This window comes from Amblyomma maculatum, chromosome 11 (assembly GCF_055883805.1).
Source record: "Amblyomma maculatum isolate TAMU_Amacu chromosome 11, ASM5588380v1, whole genome shotgun sequence".
Lineage (NCBI taxonomy): Eukaryota > Metazoa > Arthropoda > Arachnida > Ixodida > Ixodidae > Amblyomma > Amblyomma maculatum.
This window is the reverse complement of record NC_139354.1, coordinates 137,920,622-137,947,550: the sequence shown is the minus strand read 5'-3', so window position 1 is coordinate 137,947,550 and position 26,929 is coordinate 137,920,622. Positions and strand designations below refer to the sequence as shown.

General features: G+C 44.5%; 1 protein-coding gene across 2 annotated transcripts in view; it reads right to left on the bottom strand.

The window, feature by feature from the left end:
• The window catches only part of LOC146175055 (uncharacterized), a 153,029-nt gene that overhangs the window by 117,113 nt on the left and 8,987 nt on the right, over positions 1-26,929 (bottom strand). The gene's annotated exons all lie outside the window — the stretch shown is intronic.

The window sequence follows — 26,929 nt, the reverse complement described above, 5'->3', positions numbered from 1 at the left end:
GGGATTTAACGTCCCATAGCGACTCAGGTTATGAGAGACCCCGTAGTGCGCTCCGGAAATTTCGACCAACTGTTGTTGTTTAACGTGCATTGATATCGCACTACGGACGACTTGCCCTTCACCTCCATTGAAAAGCTGCCGCCGCGGCAGGAATCGATCCCGCATCCTTAGGAACAACAGCCGAGCGCCTTGCATTCGCGGCAGGGTGGTACCATGTGCGCTAGAGGCGTGCAGGGCGTATGATATACTAATCAGTTTAGGGATGTGTGCTGATAGTATACAAAAAAATGGCTAATTTAAATAATAAATATATCTGCAAATACATGGAATGTAAAAGGTGGTTCAAAAGGCAGTACCGCGCGCATTCTTCGGGCAAATCTTAAGCGTCGTCCTAATTGTTTAGGGTACTACCGCCACCTTTCACAGCCGTGTACTTGGCGGTGTCACTGGAATTAACATGTGTGCTCCTCATAGAGTTAGTGCTCCGAACCGCTTCAACCGCGAGCACGAAGCGTCTACAAACGAGCGTTAGAAGTGGTACCGCGCGCGTATGCAGGCTCCTTGGGTGAACGCACTACTCTCTTGGTACATCGTCTACTACAACAAGGTTTGAAACTAATAAGTTGTATTTATTTTCTTGCTACTTTATCTGAAATCACTAAAACGTGGCTAGTAAATGCGCCTGAGGAAACGGTCGATTTAACGTGGAAGATTTAAGGCAGCCAAAGTGAAATTTTCATCATAAAGCAGCCAATCTGGCGCAAAGTAGTTGCATGCCAACAGCAACTATGGACCACCGCAGCTTTCAGTTTCCTGCAGAACCCTACATATCTTAAAAATAAAAACATTTAGCTCTATCGACAGCTTTCTAAATTGTAGGTGCCCGAACGAAACTCCACCTGTCCCAGCTACCAACGGTTTAACGACTTATAACAATCGCCGCGTTGTTTTGGTTGTTGTTTTTTTTTCCTCTGACGGGTAAATATTTGCGGAAAACTTTTCGGTTACACTCCACCTCACTCCAAATTGGCACTGCTCTCTCTCTCTCTCGAATTCCACTCCTGTCTTTTTCCCTGTTTCAGATTTGCCAGCCTCCTGGCTTTTTGTTCCCGGAATTTCTTACTCATTTTGTGCAGCTCAGCCAACAAGGCCCTCACTTGGACAGCCAGGGCACCTCGCGACAGCTGTCACACGCGAACACCGTGTCTCTGCCGCTTCGTTTTCCTGGGCGCTTGTTTCCCTCGGTCTGTGTTCGGCGCCGGTTTGTGTGCACACCGAGTCCGGATGGAGCAAGTAATGACGGGCTTCAGAACGAAAGCTCGGCCACGACAATAAGCCGACTTCTTGTCGACAAGCTTCTTGTCGACTGTCTGGAAACAAACTGCGCGAACAGCTGAAGAAAGGCAATTAACGCGTGAGACGAAATGGGCGGGCGTAGAATGAAATGGATAAGCTGAAGCGATTCCGCAATTTCAGCAAATGTTCATCGGTGACAGCAATAAGGCGGATTCAGGTTCGTAAATGCCCGCTGAAAATAATGTTCTGTCGGTATGTATTGACACACCCATTACTTCAGTCACGTTAGTAAATGAACGTAATTTATTTCGTTCCATATAATAAAGCTTTATTACCTGCAGTAGGTTTCAATGCAAAATTACCGTGCCTATAATAGCTGTAATAACTTCCGTCTCCTCTACACGGCCGTTTCCTTCCAGCACTTGTATTTTGCCGGCTTCTTCCGTATAACCAGAGTGAAGACAAAATTAACAGCAATATATTGCACTAGACAACGAAAATAATTATGGGGGACACTTAAACTCCGCCTTTAAGGGTATGACGCGGTAGCGTAGGCTGCCAAGCCACATCTATAAAGCACCACTTGAACCAAGCCGTGTAAATGTGTCGGCGTGGCCTAGGGGTAGCGTCAATTCAACGGCCCTGGCAGGCTGGTTCTGATATGATCCTCCCATTGGAAAGAGGCACGAGTTGACAGCTCCTGCTAAACGTTTCGTCACGGCGCAGCCGCCCTGACGGCTCGGGTGGCTGCGCCGTCAGCAGGGCGTAATGTAGCTCTCGCTACAAAAGGTGTTGCCATGTTGCAGTGCAGCACGAGTTCCTGTCATTGGGTGCTGTTCGTATTCTTTGCGTGCCGTTAGAGTCCTGCATACTGGGACTCTTTACTACGGATTTGGTCGTGCGAGGTGCAGCGGAAGCATATTCCATTTTCCGTACATGTCAGAAATGGAGAGAAATGACACACGTACGTTTCTAAAATTGCGACTTGAAACTCACATGGACGCAAACTTCATTTACCATGCAGAAGGTAACGCTCAGAAATTCTGTGTAAATTCCAGAAAAAAAAAAAAAAAAAAAGAATAATTTTGGTTCTCACAACAAAATTTCGGTGCGCCTTTTGGCAATGAGCCTGCCGCAACTACAGGTATTTCTGTAGTTACGTCACATTTTTCTCAAGGCCAGCGACAAATTGCGAGAAAAATTACGTTTATCTGGACACCGGCACACGCTGCCCCCGGCAAAGAAGCGGCACACGAGCTAGCTCGAGGTTTTACTATCCGTCTTGTGATGAACCCTTTGGGGAAAGGGAGCGGTGAACGCATGATTAAATACGAGGAAACCATTCAACATTACAGATTGGTATGTATGCTGGTACCCCCCCCCCCCCCTCCCCCAGACCCGTCGTTAAGCAATACGGAGACAGCTAGTAGTGTGGAGACGACTCTAAACATAATATTCACGTGCCCACACCCGGTCCTGGCGAGCCATGTATATTCCCGGATGTAAGATCAGATGAGTGTAAACACTGCGGGTTGAGAGGGTTCCTTGACCCTATAATCTGTGAATGCCTAAATTCTCCTGGTATGGCGCTAAATATTGATTGCTAAGAATTTTGGGGGACCCTGCTGCGTAGCTAAAACCATGAGCTCCAGGGTCGCCTCGTCCGACTAGCTGAAGAGGCCGCCGGGACCCAAGATCTTCTGGCCAGCATCTAAAGCGGTGCCTCCTGTCTCTACGGCATAGGGCCGAGGGTGTGGGGGAGGTGACATTTCTGTCAAACAATAGAAGCTCTTTCGTTCTCCATCCCAGTGACCATAGAAAAGTATAACAGGCTACAAAATTACTGCATAAAAACTGGACAATTACAAAAAAAGCACTGCGCAACTGGAAAAATATTGGCAGTTAAATTTTACCACGTCGTATTTCTGAAACATTACGTTTTCTTTGAGCGACTGGCCATCGTTCCCATTTTCCTTCATTGCGCCTCCGATGTACCCCTGCTTATAATTATCACACCCGCCAGACAGCGCAGTAGTCAGGGTGCTCAGCTGCCGATGACGAGGTCACAGGTTCGATCCCAGCTTCAACGGCAGCGTTTCGCCTCTAGCGAAGCACCAGGCGCTCCTGTACTGTGCAAGGTCAGTGCACGTTGTAGGACCTCAGGCGGTCATAATTATTCGGGAGTCCTCCGCTACGTCGTACCTCACTGCCGATGTCGCTGTGGGATGTTAAACCATATAGGCGATATATTTATTGATTCTTGTGACAGTTATTACTTTCTGGCTGTCTAATCATTAAAGCATCATGTTGCTAGCGTGCTTCACGTGGCGTTGAAACTGGATTTCCCATTCCCGCGAGACTCTCACCGTCAACGCAAACATCTGCTACTATAGATGAAGCCTCTGACATTTTTTTTTTTTCTTGCTTCAAGCACCAAGACAAACGTAAAGCGTTTTCCTCGGAGTTCCGAAAATTAGTTTACCACCCTTATCGAGATATTCTGCAGTGCTTCTAACGTCTGTTTATCTGGCGCGTTTGTTTCCGCACTGCATAGTTTTTTAACTTCTCACTAACTCTTTCGTGGTGCCCTTGATGCCAAAGGACCGATTTTAATCATAAGGCATGGTGCTCTCACGCAACTGGTGTCAACATTACAGCGCTAAGAATACTGTAAACTACCGTCACTTGTTACTTCATATTGAACATTGTACGCCGTTCTTCACATTGTTCTCTAGCGATGTAAACCTTAACCACTGCACGTCTCCCTTAGTGTATTCATAAGTGATTTATGTAACGCCGTTTCAAAAGTCCCCAAGCCGCAGCCGTGTGTGGGACATTTACGACATCCCCGAACCTCAATCTCTCTTTAATGGGTAGCACAACTATTACTCGCGCCTTTCAAAACCATAGTATCTTCATAGGAGCCTTTAGTGATATTGACACGCTCCATTCTTTATCAGAGACTTCACACCGTGACAATATGACATATCGCTGAAAAGCCGACACTGTGGCTTGGGACCTTATGACGCACCCTCTCTAGAAAGCCTCTCCGCATAGCCTGAATGGCCCCAGCCATAAAAGAGCGTTCATCAACGTCAGACGAAGCATTATCATGCCCTATGTCATCTCTCATATTATTATAAGCTTACTGCTGTCGCAAAAAGCATTTCTCGTGTTGGCAACTGAACTTTGTTCAGCTACAGCGGTGGCTAAATAGATATGGCGTCCGACGCACGAGCACAAGGTTTATTTATTTATTTATTTCAAATCCTGCAGACTGTAAAAACAAAAACACCTTTTTGGGCATTTGTCTGATTCAAAACACCCTTACACCCTGAGTCTAGGGTGTTCGTGCCATTGGAAATCACCTCTTGCATGCCAAAGGGGTGCTTTGGTTGGAGAAAATGCCTTAGGGTGTTACGGGCAAGCAATATCACCTAACATGCTGGGGGTATATGGCTGCGTAACTTCGTAGCCTTTTATACACAAGCGGCGCTGCTAATATAACCCAACACCAAAATAAAGCACCGAAAGTAACGCGAAAATTAAAATTACACACGAGTGCTTTCTAAAAATGAAACAGAAACAAACAAAATTTCACCGCCAGGAGGCCGCCGGTAGCTACGAACACTTTTTTCAAATTTCACAATATGGCCGTTAGCATTGTGGGGTGCGTTTCGACCACGTTTCGCAGAATGCTGAATGTGCTTCTTCGATTGTGTACCCTCGTGAAATGTGTTGCATTTCCCATGCATATGTGTTACAGAAGTGTGTACGCTTGTGAAGTGCCTTCTACATGTGGTGTTTAACGCAAACGGGCATTTATCGTGTCGGCAAGTGTCCGGGCTTCTTTTTGCTTTGCTCAGGCCGAAGGACTGCTGCACCGCTTTATGTTTGAGATGTTCGAAAGAACAAGGCATGGACGATTTTTTTTCTGCGTGACTAAGAGGTATATGCGCCGACTACATTGCTTTCGCGCTGAAATTGCACTGGTTGGTTCGGTGCCGGTGATACGAAGGCAGACAGCGTACTTTGCGGCTGACGCAATCGTCTGTAAAGGTAAGCCTATTCTCACGCATATTGCGCTTTGTGGGAACAGTGTCCTACCGGATTGCGGCATTCTGTGTCTTTTTGTGCGGGAACGCTCCAGAATGTGCTGAAATAAAAACGTGGGACACGGGCTTGTTTTCACCCGGCTGCCAAAATGACATCGCACATGTGGTAGATGTCGCGGCGAGTTACTCAGATTTCGCGCAAGAACATCAGTCTCAACTTTCTTGAACAGAAATAATGTATGTGCTACGTTTCCTTGCAATTTGTACGCGCAGGAGGTTCACGAAACGATTTTCGTTTCTTGACAGTTTGATACTTGCGCTCAGTTCGCAACGACTCGGTTTTGTTCTACCGTTTCCGTTCGTGCGGCAAGGTATGTTGGCGTACTACCTTAATTCTCCTAGCACTCTCGACTCCCCCCTCCCCCTCCTCCCTTATCTCTTACACTTCGCGCTCGCCCTCCTGAAACCTCCTTCATGCTTCGTCACCTTCTTTCACTCGGAGCGCTGCGAACCCGCCCCCCCCCCCCCCCCCCCCCCTTTTTTTTTTATTTACTCGGAGCATAGGCGCGCGCCGTCCTGCTGCTCGGGGAGCGTCCTCCCGCAGCCCTTCTGCTTACACTTTTTGTTCAAGGAGGCTATGTTCGTTCTCGGCGGCCGTTCAGCGCGGCACGCCTCTGCCACGGCCGCTCGATGGAAGCAGTGCGCTTCCATCGAGCGGCCGTGCCTCTGCGCTCGTGCTCTCGGCATCGAAGTGCGCTGGTCGGCCGGCCTGGTTGCATAATAGTTTATTCCAAACTGCGTAAACTATATGCCGCTATCATCAGCCTATGTTAACTTCCCCGCGTCTGGATTTGCCTTTTTTAATCACAATGGCAGCATTTCATTTTACGGGGACCATATTTTGCGGTTGCATGGAGTGTGAAGTTGCATTTTTATTATGCTGCTTTTGTTATGGCGTTTACTTTTGCTCTCGAAGAATCATTTAGGTACGTATTTTATTTTCAGCAAGACTTCAATTAAGGCATTTGTACACGTGCTAGGTCAGCTGATGTGGTTCAAACAATCCAGTTTTCATTATTTTAGTGATCACATTTCAACATAACTGTCTGACCGCATTACTTGATTTTTGTAGTGTCTTTAGACTAGAATAAATGGATATTCGATACTGATGCCTCAGCATACAAGTAGAAGTCGACAGCTTGAATTCTGTGGCCAAATATTGTACCAGATGTTGCTATTACAGAGTTTGATTCTGACCAGATGTTTACTTTTTTTTTTTTTGCTTAAATGTACATATGAAGCGGTTATCATAGCCTTAGTCGCATATGTTTACCTGCTTTGCTCATCACAGTGCGCATATTGCAGGCAAATTTGTCACTTACTGTTATTAAAAAATTGTGATGTATGTGTTGAAAGCAGTTTACTGATTTAAAGGGCCCAGAAAACAATTTGACTTTCATATGCTAACGATGCATGTCTGTAGATTGTCTCTAAGAATTGAAGCCTACTTTTTAAAGCTGAGCGTGGACCCTTAGTTTAGAGATATATTACATATTTTATTGCCATTCAGCTGTGTGCCAAGTTAAAGGGAGGAGGATCATAATTTTTGCTTTGTTATTTTTTATATTAGACCTCCCTTAATATTGCTTGCAGTCTGGTGATGAGTGGAAAAATACTGATGGTTTTTGCAGTTTTCTAACCTTAGTAAATATTTGTTTTTGCTGTTTGCTAATGCCAGTTTCTTTTTTTTTTTTTTCAGATGTGTACAAAGGCATCAATTGCCTCAGCTTTTGCACAATGATTTTTAATATTCAGTTACTTAAAACATTGAGTAAAATGAATTCTTTATGACTACCATTCACACAAACTTGCAGTTCTTACATGACTTCAACATGCTAATCAAGAAGGACGGCAAAGAGGCAGTTGAAATTGGCCTTAACAAGAAACTTGTCTTGGTTTTGAAGGACACCATTTGTGCAAGAAAAAAGGACATTGCCCGGGTGCTCGAAGTATGTTCTGAGGGAATACGTGAAAGGAGAAAGAAGCGTAAGTATTAAGCTGTTTCCTTCTGTTTGCTGCATGTGCTATCTAATTGGCAGTTTTTCGCTAAATGCCTACATTTTTGCCATTTTGCATTGCCTTACAGATATACTAAAAACATGGCTGAGCATCAGAAAGAATAATAAAACCATAACTAGCCTGTGCATTTCTTCATATGTAACAATTTTCGCATTAGCTAAATTTAAATTACCTATTGTTCTTCTCCATTGTAATGGTGTAGCCTTTTCGAATCTGTTCAACTAGTAGCAGAGAATTAGGTGATACCTGATTCAAATCTTCACAAGCTTTGCTAATTTTTGGTGTAAGATGTTTGGCTTTCAGTTTGCGTGCCTCTACATGTTTTCAATTTTATTTGCCTTCCTAAATTAGACAATAAATGATCGCCTCAAAACTCGGCTGTCTCTTTTTACCTGCAAGGAGGTACACCATTGTTGTGTTGCTTATTTCTATTGTAGATGTACAGACAGTATTCATTCTGCAAGTCTTGGCAGACATTGGGAACCAGCCGGGAGCTCTGGATGTTGTTTGCATCATTTGTAAGTTTTCTTTTTGTCATTTGAATATTCATTATTCAAATTATTATTCAAACCGACATTATTAGCGAATTTTCTTTGTTTCTAAAATGGCTTACAGTTTAACTTGTAATATGTATTAGTGATTCATAATTCAAAGAGAAATACTACACAAGTTTTCATCACGACTGTGAATTCTTTCCTGTGAAAGGATTATTTGCACTGTAAGTACAATCAAAAGCACTTTTAAGAGACTCCTGCCATCACATGCTTACCACGTCGTATTGCATACAAGAATCACCTGATGAAGCACTGGTAATGTCAAGTTTGGTGCAGTGTGCCATTTGACTAAGCACTCTGCTGCAGTGGACCAGCAGTGCTTTATCAGATGGCTCTTCCAGGCAGCTTGGTGGGGTTTAACATTTGATGGAAAGGGGTCTCTAAACCTGCTCATGCATGCTAGTACCTAACATGTTCTTAATGTCTGGATATATAAATCTGAGTCTGCTTCAAAAGAAATATTTGTCTTATCCTACAGGCTTCTGAAGGTGGGTAATGCAGTTTAATAGTGGTTTTAAAAAAATGCTGTAATTTGCTAGCCAAGTTTGAAATGATGTAATAATTTTAATTCTTCTGAGATTAGGTTTATCACATTGGTTGGGAGAAAATACTGCTGTGTTTCAAGGTTCATGCTGTATGAATAGAATGCCTTCAACTGCAGATGCTAATATTTCATGCATTAACCATGTGGCACTGTCATAGACATTCTCATTTATAGTAAACATTCTCAATAAATCTAAATTGTTATTTTTGCATTTCAAGTTAGTCAACATATTTTCAGTATTCAAACCTTTAGTATTTCAAAGTGCTCAGACTGCCTGCCGCTGTAATGATTACAACTTCTTGAACACTTGAGCTTTCTGCCGCCTCTTGAGGTTCACCACTGATGTTCTGGATGTCTATGCATACAATGTGCTATGCGTGGAAAATGTTTTAACATGCCATGCTTCAGTGTTGACATTTTTTAGAGCTTCTGTTGTTTGGTTGTTTGGTAATGCTCTGCTGTTGCACATGTAATTGTCGCTCAACTCAAAGCTCCAGTGTACACTTTCAATGAATAATGTGTGATGAAGTTTCAGAACTGCCACATAGAGCAGCGAGAACACTTTTTCCTTGTTACTAAACCCTAAATGTAAACACTTCAGTAAGCATTGCGATGACCTAGGGTTTGGCTGGTTCATACTTAGCACAAGAAGTGCAAAAGTTCAGAAATGCATTATGTGTTATGTATTACATGAACTTTGTTTCTTTTTTGTAGTGCTCCATCACTAAGTATGCTCCTTCCACGTTTTTTTTTGTTTGGTTCTGCAGTATCTACTTGGCCAGTGCAGGGTATGCTGTAGGCCTTGTGTGAAGCCTTCAATCGAGCCAGCTGTTAATATTTTAGTAGTAAACACCGTGTTCCAGTGCTGTCAACAATTCATTACAAATTTTGAAGGTAGCCTATAACTAATTTTATTTTCAGTTGGAAGATATTCAGCAGTGGGTAAAGTGAGGATCAGAACTGCACCAATCATGGTTGCTTAAGAAAGATGCTCTCCCATTAATGCTAGGAAAAAGAAATTGCCTTAATTTTATATTCAAGTGCACATTGAGTTCCAAGAAAACTGTGCTTACTGGGGCACTGTTATTCAATTGCCCCATTTCTCTGCCTATTTCAAAAATGATACTGGGACCAGTGCAGCCCCAGCATCCATTCAGCACTTGTTTCAGTGCATTGTGGGATACCAGCAATGCACCGGCATCATTGTAAAGTAAATGTCAGTATTTTTTCCCATCACACAAGTGCAACCAGTGTCTTCGCGTCACAGCTTCGCTGAATCTCGCAGACCACCAGCGTACCCAACAGAAATGTGTGAAAAAGAATTGGTTTCGCACTGGAAGGTGGTGGTTTCTGTAATAGGGCAGTTCAATTTACAAATGCTGTTAAACCATTATGTAAAATACAAGGCAGTATTTTTGTCTTTTGGCCTGCAGTACCAGTTTTTTTTTTTTAATTTGTTACCATTTTCGAAACAATTTTTTCCGGTTGAAATCATTCGAATGCTGTTAGGAGTGATAGAAATCCAGCTGGTATGTTTTCCTTCTGCATACTTTAAGAAGCTATTGGTTATTAACATTTTTAACTATCATATTTAAACATTCTAGTTCATGGGAAATGAAAAGTTTGTGGGGAAGCATGGAAGTTCTCTAACCCAGGCGCTTTTGATGAGTGAAGCCATTTTTATTCAACAAAATAGCTTGCATAATCTGAAAATACCATGCAACAGTATGCTGCATTAATAAAAATGGGTTGACCTTACATGCTCTCATTTATGACTTGATCAAACACTGCCAGCTTTGTGCCTCCTGAATCAACCATAACAGTTTATTTGTTAATTGTTAGATAACCACCAGTGGTTTCTGATGGGGCCCTTTTCCAGCACACTGCTGTACACTAAAGGGGCATTGGTGTATTCTAAATATAGAGTAGAAAATTTGTTGAATTTGCTCAGGCGCAATGGACATTTATACAGCTGCTCTCTTATGCACTTCTTTCACATTTTTATCAAGGAACAGGAAGAAAAGCCTGCCACGCCGTGCGTCGGATATACTGGGAGCAGCATCCAAGAAGTTGAAGAGCATTTCTTCTTCATTCAGCAGCGGAAGCTTCTTCGAGTCATCAACTCTACGTAGGGTATTGTTCCAAAAATGGGCCGATTTTGGCTGTTCAATCTGTGATATGACAAGGCGTCCGATATTTTTTGCTGCTTTATAGGGCACCTCTTTTTGGGCGTATGTGTGTTGAAGTCAAGATGCGCTGCACGACGCTTTATTTCATCGCACAAGGCTGAATTTTATGCAAGTGCACGTGTTGACACTGACAAAATGTAGGATTATTATTGTGTACTCCGATTATTGTTGCATACGACGAAAATTTTGTTGCCGTTTTTTAAGAAATGTCACCATGCTGTTGTGTGCATTGTTCGGATATGTTTTTCAAAAAAATTGTATACTTTGCTGTGTACATTTGTTGGAACTGTTTTGCTTCTTTCATTTTTTTAGGTATTTACGTACATAACATGTATGTTTTTGCCCGTCTGCTAGGCTCTCGGTTGAGAGCGGCCGTATTATTAAATAAATGAGGTTCCATAGCGCGAATCAATGAAGGAACAGAACACAAGTACCCCTCCTGACCCCCTCCCCCCACTAGCACCCGAGCACCCACTAGTCCGAACCCTGACCCTTCTATGCCGAATAAAATGCTTCCAGTTTCTTTCTGTGTTTCAAGCTGTGACATTTTTTCGTAACATGCTCTGTGAATTTGAGAAAACAATCATACTGGCATGGGACATTCGAGATGTCAAAATAATGACATGCAGCATCTCTTTACATGCTCATTTGGCATTACAGGTGGTTACCAGGTGTACCATTAAGCTTGATTGCAAATGTGCACATAGGAAAAGCATTAAAGAGCGTGTAGTGGCAAAGGTAATTCCTAATTAGGGAATGCAATATATGCAGGTTATCAGCACTGATTTTTTTCAAGGGGTGTAAGGGTGCAATGCCACTGTTCCCACCCTACAATAGGGTGTAAAGGTGATGAAACACCCCAGTGCATTGGCCCCATAGAAGGGTGTTATGACCAACCGAATCACCATCTTTGAGGGTGCACTGGCACACTGAAGCCACTTTTTATCAAGGGTGCATGGGTGTTAGTTATAGACATGCGAAAACACCTAAAGAGGTGTTTTTGTTTTTACAGTGTGGGTCCTAGCAGGAGGGGCCCAGTCAAACATTTTACAATACAAGAAGTCACAAACTAATATTAGCAAATATTAGGTAATATTAGCAGAGAAAAACAAATAAAAAGAATCAGAATTACACGAATAAAAACAGGCGTTATGAAAAAAAAAAAAAAAAAAAAAAAACACCAGAAGCCGAAGCCTATGAAATGAGGAGGAGACGTTCCAATTCTGTGGCAATATTGTTACGGGGCGGCAAGCCGATGAAGAAAGGAAACAGGACATGACTGATGGCGGACCTAATGCGAGCGCACCTGCCCGCGCAAGTGCTCGCTTCTTCTTCCAATATAAGAAGGTAAGGCATTCAATTCGGATGCAGTTCTGGGGACGAGGTCAATTTTAAATGTGATTTGTACAGGCGAAAATTGGTGCAGGTGGGTGTTCCTACGTGTGGCTGGCTGGTCCTACTCATTCAACGAGCTTTGATGCATTCAGACAACTTCATTTTATTGTTTTTTTATTTCTGTGATTGAGCATGTGAGACGACTAGCCTTCCTTCGGGATTCTAAAGTGCGTATGTTATGCTGTTTCGTCAGCAGATGGTAAATCATGCCTTCTACATTTGCCAAAAATAGCTGGCTCGACCACGGCTGAGGTGACCGTATTTAGATGCAGGTAAAATACGAAACAAAGAAACGTGTGATGTACGATGGCGGCGCACGGCTATGAAATCCACGAGGTCTAAATTAATGCGGTGCTCTCCACTTCGCCGTCCCTCATAACTCCTGTCATTCCAGGACGTTAAACCTTACAGTGTCTGTTATAGTTTGGTTTGGTTTGGCTTACGGGGTTTAGCGACCCAAAGCGACTCACGCATTGAGGAACAGCGCAGTGAATGGAGAACGCCGGAAATTTCGACCACCCGGGGTTCTTTAAGGTGTTCTAACATCGCAGAGAACACAGGCTCCTTGCTTTTCGCCTCCATCGAAAAGCGGCCGCCGCGGATGGAATTCGATTCCGCATCCTTGGGCACAGCATTCGAGCGCCCTACCCAATGAGCCACCGCGGCGAGCAAACCGCACAGTCCGTAATAAAAAATTTCCCTGCTCACTGTTTACAACTCTATCTATCTTGTTACGCTTGCAGCCACTTCCACCTAATCCTAAAGAGTGAGGTGTACTCGCATACTGTGACACCTCATAATTCTACACTTCGATCACATTGCATTCGCCATTAGGCAACGCAAAATCAAGCTTGTCTGTCTTCAGCCACGGTCACAGTCTCAGCTTCCTGTCATATATATGTCATAGAAGGCCTTCAGATGACGCGAAAGAAGCGACGCCACTGTTATGATTTAGCCCTGGTGAGCCAATGCGCGTACAGTTGGCCTTTATCGTGCAAAGCACTCCGATTTTCATTTTGTTTTTGTTTGTTTTTTTTTACATCAATACTTCGTAACGTCGATAATATTAACTAGTGGTGGTAATCCGCACTCCTTGCAAATTTCGCTCTATGCGTGCTGGGCCATCCATTCTCCAAGTCAAATCTGTAGTATTACTAAGCGGCCTTAATTTTCTTCAGTTGTTAGTTTGGTATCTGAACCGCCAGTACGTGTCTTCTTTTCGTAGACTTCAGAAAGGCAAAAAATCAAAAAATATACGACTGCTGGGGACTTCGCGTGACCTCTTACGCAGGGGAATGTTTAGGGGCCACTCTTGAAAAAGGGCCCTTTGACCTTTTTTACCCTAGAGGAAAGGGGACGGGGGAATTCTTTTTCACTGCTCACTTCTTGAACTTTGTCTAATAGTTGGAGCTGATGCGATATTCACGTCGATATGATATGTCCCTGACCTAGTTGGTTCATGTAAAAGGTGAGACTACAGCCCAATGGGAAAACGCCACAGGAAAGAGAACGCGACACGAGGCTGTGTCGTCTTAGTGTACTCTTTCCTGTGGTGTTTTCCCGTTCGCCTGTGCTCAACGTTCTTAGATATAGACAGTTGGAAAACTGTGCTGGCGCGCTGCGCTGCGAAGTGTGCCCAAACAATCGCCGCTCTGGCGTGAGTTGATCGAAAAGCGGCCACAGCGCTCCTCTCCCCAGCTGCGGTTGATGGGTGAAGGCATTGAGCTAGAGCTAATACCAAGGCGGAAATCTTAAAGTACTACTAACCTTCTTTTATGCGGAATACAACAGAAAAAATTACGTTTGCGTTTTTACCACACTTTTGTGCGCATATGAAAGCCACCACGTCTACTGCTGAGACGTCTGAAGCAAGGAGATTGCAGACGCGGCTCAAGCGTGTCGTCTGCTGTCTGCCTGCTTGAGATAACGTCTGCAAACGCGGTGGTGTCTCATTCGTGCAAAGATGTGTTTAAAAAACGCAAACGCAACTTTATTTTTTGTTGCATTGCTGAGATAGAGAGAGATAGTGCAGTCTTTATTTACACCAACATGGACGTCGAGGCAGGGGCTCAGCCAGGAGGAGGATCTCTTCCTTGCCGACTCTCCTGCGCCGTGGCCGCAGAGAAGGTCTTGGAGTAAGCCTCCTCCGCCATGCGTAGGACGATCTTTTTTTCACCCACATTTGGGCTGCGGATGTACGACTCCTAGTTAATTTGATCAAGGGGATCAGTTTCTTTAACTCCCTGAGAATCGGGGCATTGCCAGATTAGGTGATTTTGACTCAGAAGTACGTTGCAGAGATCGCAAGCCTCTGGGTCACCTGTCAACTCATTATGCAGAGTAGCATGAGTAAATAAACGATTGGCCTGAATTTTTCGCCAGGCCCTGCATTCTAAGAGTGTTAGGGACCTATCTAGTGGTGGATAGATCCTTCTGCTTAGTCTGGGAGTCTCAGAAAGCTCCTTGTAGGTGATGATATGGTCTTTGTCTCCGAGTAGTGGGGTCTCTATGGCCGCTCGGGTGTATACATCTCGAGCGAGGTGATGGGAAGCCTCATTGCCTGGTAGAACCTCGTGAGCTGGAACCCAGATGAATGAAACCTCCCGGTTTAGCGGGTGCTTTCTCAGTAGACTGGCCGTCTTCTTGGAAATTAGGCCATTGCCGAAGTTCCTAACAGCCGCTTTATTATCCGAGAGGATAGTTTTGGCTGTAGTGCCTCTACATGCTAGCGCTATCGCAGCCTCTTCAGCTATTAAATGCGTTACGCGTATTAATGGATCTGATTACTTTCTGGGAAGGGTTCCACTCTGCCACTTCTATGACCGCGGCCCCTTTCAGCCCGCAGGCAGCATCGCAATAGGCTGATTCCTCGGGAGGGTCGTTTATTAATTTGCTTTTGTGAAGAGGAAGAAGTACACGAGGAAAATTCTAGGTAGTGACATCAGCAGTGAACAAATTTTGCTCTATTCTGTCTTCGTTCCTTGTCATGAATCGGGTGCATATTCTTAGGGATCGGTGCAATTTTGAATAGTTTCCGCGTCTTAAGCTGCAGGAGTTCAGCGACATAGGGTGGCTCACTTAACTGAAGCTGTAGTTCTTGTAGCATTTTTCGGCCCACTACAGTGGAGTTGAGCCGCCAGGATTTTGGCCTCCCGGTCCACTTTAGCAATCTCTTTCCGGGTATTATGCATTTCCATATCTAGAAGTTTCTTTATCGACGAGTTGGGGGGATTTGAGAAAGGGGGTGGCATACGCTATCCTGCTGATTGTGAAGGTCCGAACCAGTCTTATTAGGCAGTGTTCCCTGAGGCCATTGTTCATGAGAGAGATTCGCCTGAATATCCGAGGATTAGTAGTATTTTAAAATTTCCGCCTTTGTGTTAGCTCAATGGCCTCACGTATCTACCGCAGCGGGGGAGAGGGGCGCTGCGGTCTCTTTGCGATCAACTCACACCGGATCGGTGATCGTTTTGACCCACTTCGCACCGCGCAGTTTTCAAGCTGTCTCTATCTAAAAACGTTGCCTGTGGTGTCACCTTTTTTCACGCCAAAATTAATTTCTACGAGACGGCGGTCTCGCCACAACCCTGAAATTTGCTTCCGGCTATTTCGCACGCAAGCTCGGCTGAGTGTGAAGGGACAGTCGGTCCTTGACATGCTTGATGGCAACGTGCAAGAATGTGGTGGCTCTATTTGATTGTAGGGTGCCTTGATGCGCTCTACGAGAGTGGTGGAAGCAGTGCTTCATACGGGCGCTGTGGAGAAGCGGAAACTTTAGCTGCCGCTAGCAGAGGGCAGCAGCTGCGAGCAGTGCGTAAAGTTTGTTGAGTGTACGGCTGTACGGTTGGTAGGAGAAGAAGCGCAACAAAGATATGTCCCGCAATTCTTGCTCTGCCTATGTGCCGTCTTTGCAGTATTTTGTCTCTTAGCAGCTACACACCAACTTGTGCCGCAAGTGTTTTGCTGCAGTGTATGACGCTTTAGCAAAATACGTTATCCGCCTTTCCACGGGTCATTTTAGCCTCTCTATAGAGCTTGGCTGCTGAGACCTTGATCGTGATATCCATTCTTCACCGGGCTGACCACACTTCTATGGGGGCGAAAAGTGAAAAAAAAAAAAAAAATAACATCTCCTGTACAATGTCTCTCACATCCCACGTGAAAAGTAGGAAAGCTGAACTCCACATGTTGCGTCCCATGCGGTCTTTTTCCTTTTTTTCTATGACCTGGAGCCCTGCGTGTCTTACTTGATTGTACACGCATGTTCACTGGCTTCTTTCAGAAATTATCATTTTCTTTGAGGCTTATTCGCTACATGAAAAGAGCGAAAATTAAAGAAAACAATTTCAAGCAACATAAAACATCTTTAGTGTAAAAGGAAGCAGGAAGACATAATGAAAAATGTGCGCTAAAACTTCAAACAACAAGACAAGGAAAATAATTACGCTCTGTCTCGCGCTTTCTTTTGTCTTAGATGTCAGGTCCTAGTCGAGCATTCACCTCCCTCGAGAGAAAAGTAACCCCATGGCAGCTGCTAGGAGCTGTTTAACTGCCAACCATCTTGTTCACTAGCACACACTGCCGCGCTCGTAAGAAATACGAGCAAACCTGATACGCTGTCTAGTTGCTTTTGTCCTCGCTAGAACGAGACGTAGCTCAGCGCACGCGTCGTGCCTTTTGGCCCCTCGGCTTCATGTGCCCTGATTGCGTCCACTCCGGAGTGCTGTTGTCGGAGTGCTGCGGCCGAACGCACTATTTTTACCGCGGCCATTCCCCGCGACGCTTTCAAAGGGTCTGCCTGTCTGTCGCTCTGCCAGACCATGGCCAGACGCCGTGATAGCCGCACTGAGGTAAACGCGGCACGCTGTCCGGCAGCCAGAGTACCGATTTTTTTTTTTCTTACGTCGCCCCAATGCCTCAGGGACAAACACGACACCTGCTCTGCACGTGCAGCTAGACCAGGTCAGACATAACTGCTGCTCCAAGGCATACGCTGACATTGTGTATTTTTCTTGTCAGGCTGCAGTTACCGAGTTAAACTTACTACCGTTAATGTCACAGAAGCAACATATCCAGATTTCCTAACCTTACTGCACAGTGATCGTGCGAGTTAAAAAATATTACTCTTATTATCGTCTCACACATTCTCAAGTTTCTTGCCAGCATGACAATTTTGCAAGATGATTTTTCCAGTTTAGTTGTAGCTGGCTTTGTATTGATTTGTTTAATCTTCAAGCAATTTTTCGTTATTCTTTTCTCCATTTTAAGATTGTTTTCTGTACTTTTTGAACTCATGTTTGCTTCCTTGTTCGCTACTCCTACTCTTAAATGAAGCAGTGAACTGTACTGCCTTCGCTTCACATTTACGTATTTTTGCAGTCTGATGGTCGTAACATATCCATAGTCCTCCGTCACACCCCTCTTTCTCTCTTCTTTTTTTCATCCCCTCTTTCAAACCTTCCCTCAAGGCTCGGTTAAAGGGGCTGTCATGGACACGTTATAAATTAAGCAAAAATTAGAATGAGGCGTAACCTTCGCCCTAATGTAGAAGCGATAGCGCCTTTAACGCTACCTTTTCATTCCGCGGTTTCTTTTTTCAGTTGGCTCGGTCTTTGGGGACAAAGAAGGCGTAATATCCATTCTATTTCTCAGTGTACGCCCACACTTACACTTAACGGCATACAGTTGGCGGTGCATATGATATGTCGTCCATCTGAACCTCTGTCCCAAATTATCCTCCAAATGGACTAGCATATGGGTGCGCCATACATGGAAAGCGAAACTGCGCATGACACCACCCTGGTACAGCACAAAGAAGCGTCTCTCATAACCTGAACCACTTAGGGACGTTAAACCCCCAATTCAAGCCAAACCGAATTAAACAAAGGGTGTGTATCCATTTTGATATGAAATCACTTGCGCATTTTTCTCCACACAATCCACCGACGTTCACTTTTCAAGCGAACAAGCTGCATTCTATATAATCACCCCGGTTATCTTTCTGCAGCAGCCATTTTATATATCCCTGGAGCCTTGCTAACCTCACCCAACCGCATAAATTTCTGCCTTCACTACACTACGGTTACTTTCTTCTGGAATCCACATCGCAGCTTTAAGGTTTGCTTTGGTTTGTGGCGTTTAACATCCCAAAGCGACTCGGGCTATGAAAGGCGCCGTAGTGGAGGACTCCGGAAATTTCGACCACCTGGGGCTCTTCAACATGCACTGATACCGCACAGTACACGGGCACCTTGCTTTTTTCCTCCATCAAAAAGCAGCCGCTGCGGCCGGAATTCGATCCCACATGCTTGGGCACGGTAGTCGAGCGCCCTAACCAATGCATCACTACGGCGGGGCCGCAGCTTTAAGGAACCATTTAAATAATAACATTCACTGCCGTTACATGCATGCTCTGCCCACACGCATTTCATTTCTATTCCGACTGATATCCCTAATTATGGTTTATTCCCTGACCCGTTTTTAACGCTGGTTAAAGGCCCCGTTCTTCGTAAATTCCGGAGCTGGCGTTGTAAGCGCATATGTTCACCGCATGGCTCCGGGAGATGGTATTTGGAAGGTGGAATTGTCGGGCATACGTTCGTTTGTCGGCTGGTTGTGTGACGTCAGGGCAGTACAGAGCCAACTCGGACTGCTTGTATTAGATGGAAGGATGCGATAAGAATATAAACCTCCGGGGACTCTTGGCGCCCGAGTCAGGTAGCGCAGGTACTTTCGCACCATCGACTTTGTTAAAGCAGGGCTTTTCATTTCCGTCGGCTGTTTTTTTTTTTGAGGTATAATGGTAGTTTAACACTGCATACTAATGACTATGTGTGATGTAATAGAGACACAATTAATTAACTAGTGATTAAGTGAGAAGCAAGCTGCACGTAGGCGAACGAGGTTCTGCAGAGAAAGCCGCAGACGGCTACTTTTAATTAACACTATCGTGGCGTACCTTTGAACGTGGAGCTCAAGTGACACCTCTCTCCCCCTCTCTCCCCTCAATTTTTATCGCTTTCCTAGTGCACGACTACTGCCACTGGGAATGGGGAGGTGGTGAAGGGTGGCTGATCCTGGCCCTGGTGGTGCTGGGACAGGTAGGTCACCACCGCTTGCGGCGGGGGCTAGCCTGCCCCCGAATTTTTATCTGTTGTAGGCCGTCACTGCACCTGTCATCGCTTAGGTGGTGGACGACAGCTGTTGCGGCGCGCGTCTTTCTCTCCCTGTTCCTTTTCTTTCTTCTCTATTTTCTCTTCTGTCCACACGAGGCAGCGGAAGTGGCTCAGCTAGAGAGCCAGTAGCAGGCCCGTGCATTTTCGTTTCCTTCTTCCTACAGCCACAACTACTGCCACTGTGCAACTTCTATAGTCTCCATGCACCCGCCAGGCGCCGCCACCATCGCCACACCGTGAAGCGCCACCAGTGGCCACCTCTGCCTCCAAGGTGCGATGCCACCCCGTTGGAATGCATGTAAACAACATATGTAAATGCATTTTTATGATTTTGCAGTGGTCCCACAGTGTCGCCTCTTCGTGAAGAAAAGCCGATACATTCTGGACATATTTCGAAAGTATGAAATGTCATTTCAAAGGCGATGCATTTCTAAAGCACTGCGATACGTGCGTGTGGGAGTGAACCCCGGCCTTCAGCGCCAGACGGGAGCGCGACCCATAAAAACGCGTGGAAACAATTTTCTGTGCAATTTTTCTCTGTTCATCACGTATTAAATAGGCGACCGCTCGTTCACAGTACTTTGAGGAAAACTGTAACAGTGTGTGGAATACTATTTCTAAGCTGCCTTACTAAAACGACACGATAAGTGAGGGTTAAGAAGTCGGAAATGCCTTTAACAGGCACACTATAATCTTGTATTTCCCTGAATCGCACAAGGTTCTCCTACAGTCCATCATTCTGTCACGTGCGCTACACTGGCTGAATAGTGCTGTCGTTGAAACTAGGCAGCCTAAAATGCTCTACATAAAAAACGGCCCTCAAATGACATAAAAAGCGAACGAAAATTAATGGCGCGCCGTTGCAGATTACAACGTTGCAGACGATACCGTGCAACCAGTGCATGCGAGCCCCATGTAACTCCGCGGAGTTTCATATGGTGAGTGGTCAAACAAGTTAATTTAAAGGCGAAAAATTGGCTAAATATGTTGAGCTTCTAGAATCCGGCCCCGTCCACGACGTAAGAAAACTCGTGACTGAACTATAAGGCGCCATCTGTCACAGGCCGATGGCAAACGACTGAAAGCAAAGGAGACAGAAAGGGTATTACACTGAATTGTTTCGTTCTAAATAGAACATATAGAAAGGATGCATCCTTTTGAGATTGTTTTAGAACAGCAAGTAAGGCATTTGCGATGAAAACATTTACGCTGGAAGAATATAACAATACCTTACTTATGACTACGATCGACCGTTCCTGCCTTCAATTTCTTTGGTCCCGGCGAAATCCGATAAGCGTTGGTGTGCAGAAAACAAACGAGTAGACAGAGTTGGTCTATTTAAGGCTCATAGGCACCCGAATGAAACTCCATGACGAACTGCACGATGCCCGGCCGCGTGCTCCGAAATTCCGCCGTTCACCCGCTCTATACGCACGGCGCCGCCAATGTAGGACGCACACATCACTCCTGGGTTACCTAGATGCGCACGGAGTCTATATAACAATTTTCCAGTAGTGTTACACATGTCTTTCCTCTATTTTAGCATTCTGGGATAACTTTAAATTGCAAACCAATTGTGTGATATTACATGATATTGTTACGCACATCTTCATAAGAATAGCCTAGGCTTCCAATGCATTTAGCAAGTTTCTTTTTCAAGTTTCTTCTCTGTCTACAACAGATAGACCAGACTTCCAGAGAAAAAGCAATGGGACGTATTTTTAATAGTTATTAGTGAAATTTAGAAACCAGCCGAGAAGAAATCTGTGGGTATACATTGATCAGGTTTCGTATAGAGGAGGGCTCGGGAAATTTCGACCATCTAGGGGTTATTCACCCTGCACTGGCTTTGCACAGTACACGAGGCCATGCTTTTCGCCTCCATCAAAAGGGACCGCCAAGCCGGGATTCGATCTCGTGTTATTGCGCTCAGCGATTGAGTGTCCTATTCACTGAGACACCATGGCGGGACGCGGATATAATGATTATTGTTCCAAAGCTATACAGCATTCATTCAGAAACTCTTTCCCAAATAAAATCCAACTTTGTGGGAATTTAACCTTGGTTCTGCAATTTCTGCATGACTGCTGAGGGTTGGACAGAGCATACAACGTACAGCCATGGACAAAATTGTGCGAGATGTCGGAACACCGTTCAAAAAATGCCTTGGCGTCACTGGCGACGATATTATAGCTTCAAGGCTATCCTGGGTAATGATTGGGCGCATGCACGTTCTATATTCGCCTGAGCTACAGTCTGAGCGCTTGTTTCGTGTGAAGCGAGGCTTGTTCCGGGGCTAGTTGTCGCTTTTCGCTGCTCGTGCTCGCCGGCAGCTATGCGGCGCTATTATTCGATGCGCGGCCAATCTACTGCAATGACGGCACACATTCACGGGGCATGTCGTTTTTTATCGCATCTCTAAATTAAATGTTGCAGATTCACTTTTCATCTTGCGTATTTCGGTGATTAGTTGTGTCTTCGTGTGCTCGCCTTTTGACAAGCGATAGCAAGCAACGGCGAGTTTTCCTAATACTAGACAGTGTCCTTTGAGAGGCACACTAGTTCAATTTTATCCTGCATTATTTGTTCAGCAGCAATAAACTCATTGCCCATGTTTCAGTTGTAATGTTTTTACACGGTACATTATATAATTAAGTTGCGTGGCAACGCTACCACCTGAGAGAAACAAACAACTGCTTCATGAAAGTCATTCGCTTGTTGCGAGCAGTCTGCAAGAACTACGCATTCCTTCCCCTCAGGCACGAAGGTACAACTCTTTGTCAGATTAAAAAGCGAGACAGCAAAATTTATTTTCTTAAAGATACGATACAAGACTACATGCATCGTGAACATGTGCCGTCAGCGTAATAGATAAGCCGCGCTTCAATCTAGATGGCCACAATGCTGCCAGCTACCTTAAGCAGCCAAAGCGACACTGGACCCGAAGTAGGGAAACAGCCTCACCTCACACGAAACAAGCGCTCAGGTGGTCATACAGGAGAATATAGGGTGCACAGCGCAGCCTCGACGCTAGGATAATGAGTGATGGCAAAGTAGATATAAAACGATGCTCCGCTATCTCGCAATGTTTTGTGCATGACTGTACGTATTCCGCGGAGGTTATTCCAGATGCGTTTGGGTAGCCTGCCACAAAGTTTGAAAAGTAATTTTTTTTTTATAAAACGAAAACATTTTAATACCAGAGTTGGCGGACATCAATCAACAGGAGAATAATGTCGGCTAGGTATCTGGCTTGATAACTAAATTATAATAGTTAACTTTAACTGTTACAGATACATGTCCAAAGTAATTAGGGATGTTTGGTTATTAATAACGGTCATAACAGTTTTTTTAAGTTACGAATACACAATTACCCATTGCTCAATAATTCAATCAATGTGATCTAATTCTGGCGTGATTCGTACATGGGGAACTCCTGCGGAGAGCGCTCGGCAACGTACATAAAAAGACATAAAAAAACATAAACGTACATAAAAAGAACCCCTTAAACTTTGAACGGCTTTGCGCGTACCATGCGACCTTCTCTGCCCGGGCCGCACTGCCAAGTTCATCTCTTCTCGCAGATTCCCTCGAGACGAGACACGGAAATTCTCCTGGCACGCTCGCCATGGAGTGACGCCTTGTGACGGAGGTCAGCGCGCGCACTTCGCAGACGCACCATTTCGAATTATGCCAGAAGCGGCCCAGATTGGTTTATGTATTATTCCTCAGAGTACAGAGTACATGACAGAGGGGAACAGAAGCTTTTCTGGAAAAATAAAACAAATTGATTGATTGATTGATTGATGATTGGTTGATTGATTGATTGATTGATTGATTGATTGATTGATTGATTGATTGATTGATTGATTGATTGATTGATTGATTGATTGATTGATTGATTGATTGATTGATTGAAGCTAGTTCACAACGATAATATAGAACGCAAAGCATAATTTATACGAGAATGCAAACAAAAGAGGCAAGTTGACTTGAGCACAGTCCTGTAATATTTTTTTTTGTTAAACTGAATGGGGATCACTGACGTTATTTGATGATATGGATAAGGAATTCCATTATTTATACGTTCTTGAAAAATATGATTGTGCGCTTCACTGTATTATGATGATGGGCCATTGAGACATTTTGTTGGCAACTGCAGCGATGATAAATTACAGGTGTGAGTTGAATCCATCACAAAGGAAATGGTAATTCGTTTTTGAAAATATAGAGACTGGTAAGAACGCTACTAATTACCAGCTACGGTTATTTAGTTGCAACTAGACGCGTCTCTAAAAGTTGAAAGCTACTGATACCAATTTTAACTATCCGTTCGCAATTCACCTGTCTTGTGATACCTACCGACACTAGTATTATTCTGTTATACTTCAACTGCAGTGTTACTGCATCACAAGGCCTATTTTAAATAATTGGTACGTGGCACTCTTTCTTAAAACACTTTTAAAAAGAGACCAGTTAAAATCTATGCCTTCCGCTATTGTCATCCCAGCCTTTGTCGAGTGGCCTTTAAAAAAGCCAGAGTGCATGGTCCTTTGACTGGACTCTAAAGTTGTAATTTCCTCGGCGATTCTTCTAGTAAATACTTGTAATAAACCCACAGTAAGCTGACCCGTCTGACGCACCTCTATTCGTTGGCACCCCGTTTTTAATGGACTACGATGACTTTAACGCTGTTCCATGATTTTGGTACTGACAAGGAGGTGAGGGACTGTCTTTAAAAGTCGGCAATTTGTTTTTAAACAATTTCCCCGCCATCCTTCAAAACTACACTTTGAGAAGTTACATTACGTGCTATAAGAAATAAATGTGTGAGCTATAATCAATAAAAGGACAAGCTGCTTAAACGCAGCTTTTTTTATCATCCCTCGTGTTCTCAAGAATACATAAAATGAATGAAATTAAACAACCCTGAGGAATAAAATAGGCCCGCCAGTTCCCGACGCAAACGTGAAGAAATAAAGGTTGTAATTTAAGGGGAAATGACTGGCCTCTACGACGTTGCATTAAGTTGGGAGCTTTTGGCAGCAACGGCTTCCTAAACGACACTGGCAAAATTTTCCCAAATGCAGTGGAGAAACTTAAAGCGCAGTATTTCTCTTTGGTCATTCTTCTGCTTTCTCCCTATTCCTCGCTTCCATCCTCCACGTTCCTTAGATGGGCTCCCGACCTCTCTCACTATGAGGCCAGTACTATCATCTCGAAGACTTCGACCTCACTTCAACCTCAACCTTATCAGTTAAGGTTGAGGTATCCTGAGGTGACCTCACCTAAATTTTGCAGACCGTACTAGCGACTTAACCCAACCTCACCTCAAACTCACACTATGAGGTTGAGGTGAGATGCTCCACCTCAAGAGAGGAAAACGTAAAAACAAATCTCAGTAAATAACTTATTCACTAAACAGTCATTAAAAACTACTTGTAGAGAATTTTCCGCCAGCCAAAATTGTGAAGGTACCACCTACTTTTACGTCAGTATTGGCGACTGTGTGCAGGGTTTTCAAATAAGTTGAGCACAGGGCTGTAGAAAAGGGACACCATTGCTTGGTGAACTTAAATTCACTTTGTTTGCAGTTACGTGGCGCTCCAACCAGCATTTTTGTAGTCCACTTAATTAGATAATCAGCTAGGAGCAATGACGCCCGTTTTAAAATATTCGCTCTATATAAGCAATGAATTTCGTAGCGCTAGTTCAGATGGTTAATAAACAACCTGTCATTTTTTTTATCAGCGTACCATACACATGGCCTTTATCTTTTGGCACTTAAAGGAAGCCTGCTTAATGAAAAAAAAGCACGTGGCCGCTCACTCTTCGTTAATTCAAAACGCTTTTCGCAGCGCTGCAATACGGTAGCGCAATAGAGAAATCATGTTTTTTTTTATGTTTTGCATATTAGACTTCTTAAAATGCTGGAACCATGTTTGAGATACGTTCCCAGAAGATATTCGGTCTGCATTTTATTAACCCATTATACTAGCTAGCGATACACTTTGGCACTTATGTCAATTAAAAAAATGCATAATTGATCCTAGCGATTTATATAAGTAAAGGGAATTAAACATAGTGTGAAAGAAGGCTATGTTGAGACGGCAAGGTCGTGACGGCAAGGCCAGCGATGCCTTGTCTAGCGTTTTAATCCGGTGACAAAACCCAGGCGCGTGCCGGAGCCGGCGCCGCGGGACGATGATGATGGTATGTACAAATGAAAGAGGAAGATCATGGCATGTACAAATTAAAGAACATCCACGGAAGGCTCACAATAGTCTTAAAAGCACCACACGGCGGAATACAGTTAATATACCGTTTGTTGCAGCCTGCTGCGGCGAGCTGTTTCTTTTTTTTATTTATCCTGGGTTAAACTTCGATGAAATTTTCTGTTTGAGTGTCCATGCTAGAGATTTTGGAAGGATTGGCATGATTTTCACGTTAAAGGGCAGACAATTGCCGTGGTTCCTGGAGGGGGCGCTATGTATACTTCGGCCAGTCAAGCGCCTCTCCATGCGATGTTCTCGACTGTGGTTACGATGAAAGTGGTGCTTTTTTTTTTCTTTTAAGGTACACGGCCAGAGAAAGTATTACTTAAAAGGACTGACAAAAAACGACAAGGACTCGTCTCAGTGCATTTCGTATTGCGCTGCCATATTTTCAAATCGTGTATAGGGTAATCCGCTCTTCGAATGAACACACGGGCACTTGTCTTGTCCCCTCTCTCTGGAGTGTTAGTACGTCTTACCCGACTGCGCACAGAAACTAAATGAGAGCATATATACGAAACACCACATCGAGGTCACTATTTGCTTCCAAAGCTGCTGTGTCAGCAGGAACTGAGCATTAAAGGAAGGCTGTGGATAAAGATACGTCGGACGGACCCGATCAATGGTCTTAAAGGTACGTCCGACGGACCCGGTGCGTTTTTCTTCGGGATACGACGGAAGGATCCGGGAAATATTTTTCAGAAGTACGGCGGACGGACCCGATAGGTAGGGTTCTTCCGACGGACCCAACGCATTTTTCTCCGATATGGGCCTTGGGATCCGTCGGGAAAGCCGGACGGATCCGAGATCCCCAGATGTGGTTGTAGCAACAACATGGTAGCCATATGTAGCCAAATCGAAGTTTGTATGAGGTGTGCGTGCGAAGTGCAAGAAGAATGTACTACATACTGCATGCGTGAAATGTTAAATTACAAATAATAGTACAGTGGCAAGAATAGTGCCTAGGATGGGTGATATACTACGTGATGGCATGATGATAGGTTTACGTGAGTTGGACCGCTGCAGGGTGGCAAGCACGACCAGAGCGCAAGCGCATGTAATCGCGGTGTTGACGGCCAGCTCGCGGCCCGCACGCCCGCTCATTTGGTCCTCGTTATCATGTGGATTAACGTCTACGACGGTCGTTATGTAGTTATGTAGTTTTAATTCTTCAATGTTTCCTCACTTCCATCTGTGATGAGATGCGTCACGTAACGCATCACTTTCTGCTCGCATTGAGGTTTGGTGCTGCAAGTTCTACGTAGTACATATACAAGCGGCGCTGAAAAAGCTGGGTGCCGCCGGCGTGTCTCTAGCCCAAGCATCGCGTCATTCGTGTTTGTTGGAGGTGTGGTTTGTGCTTACCG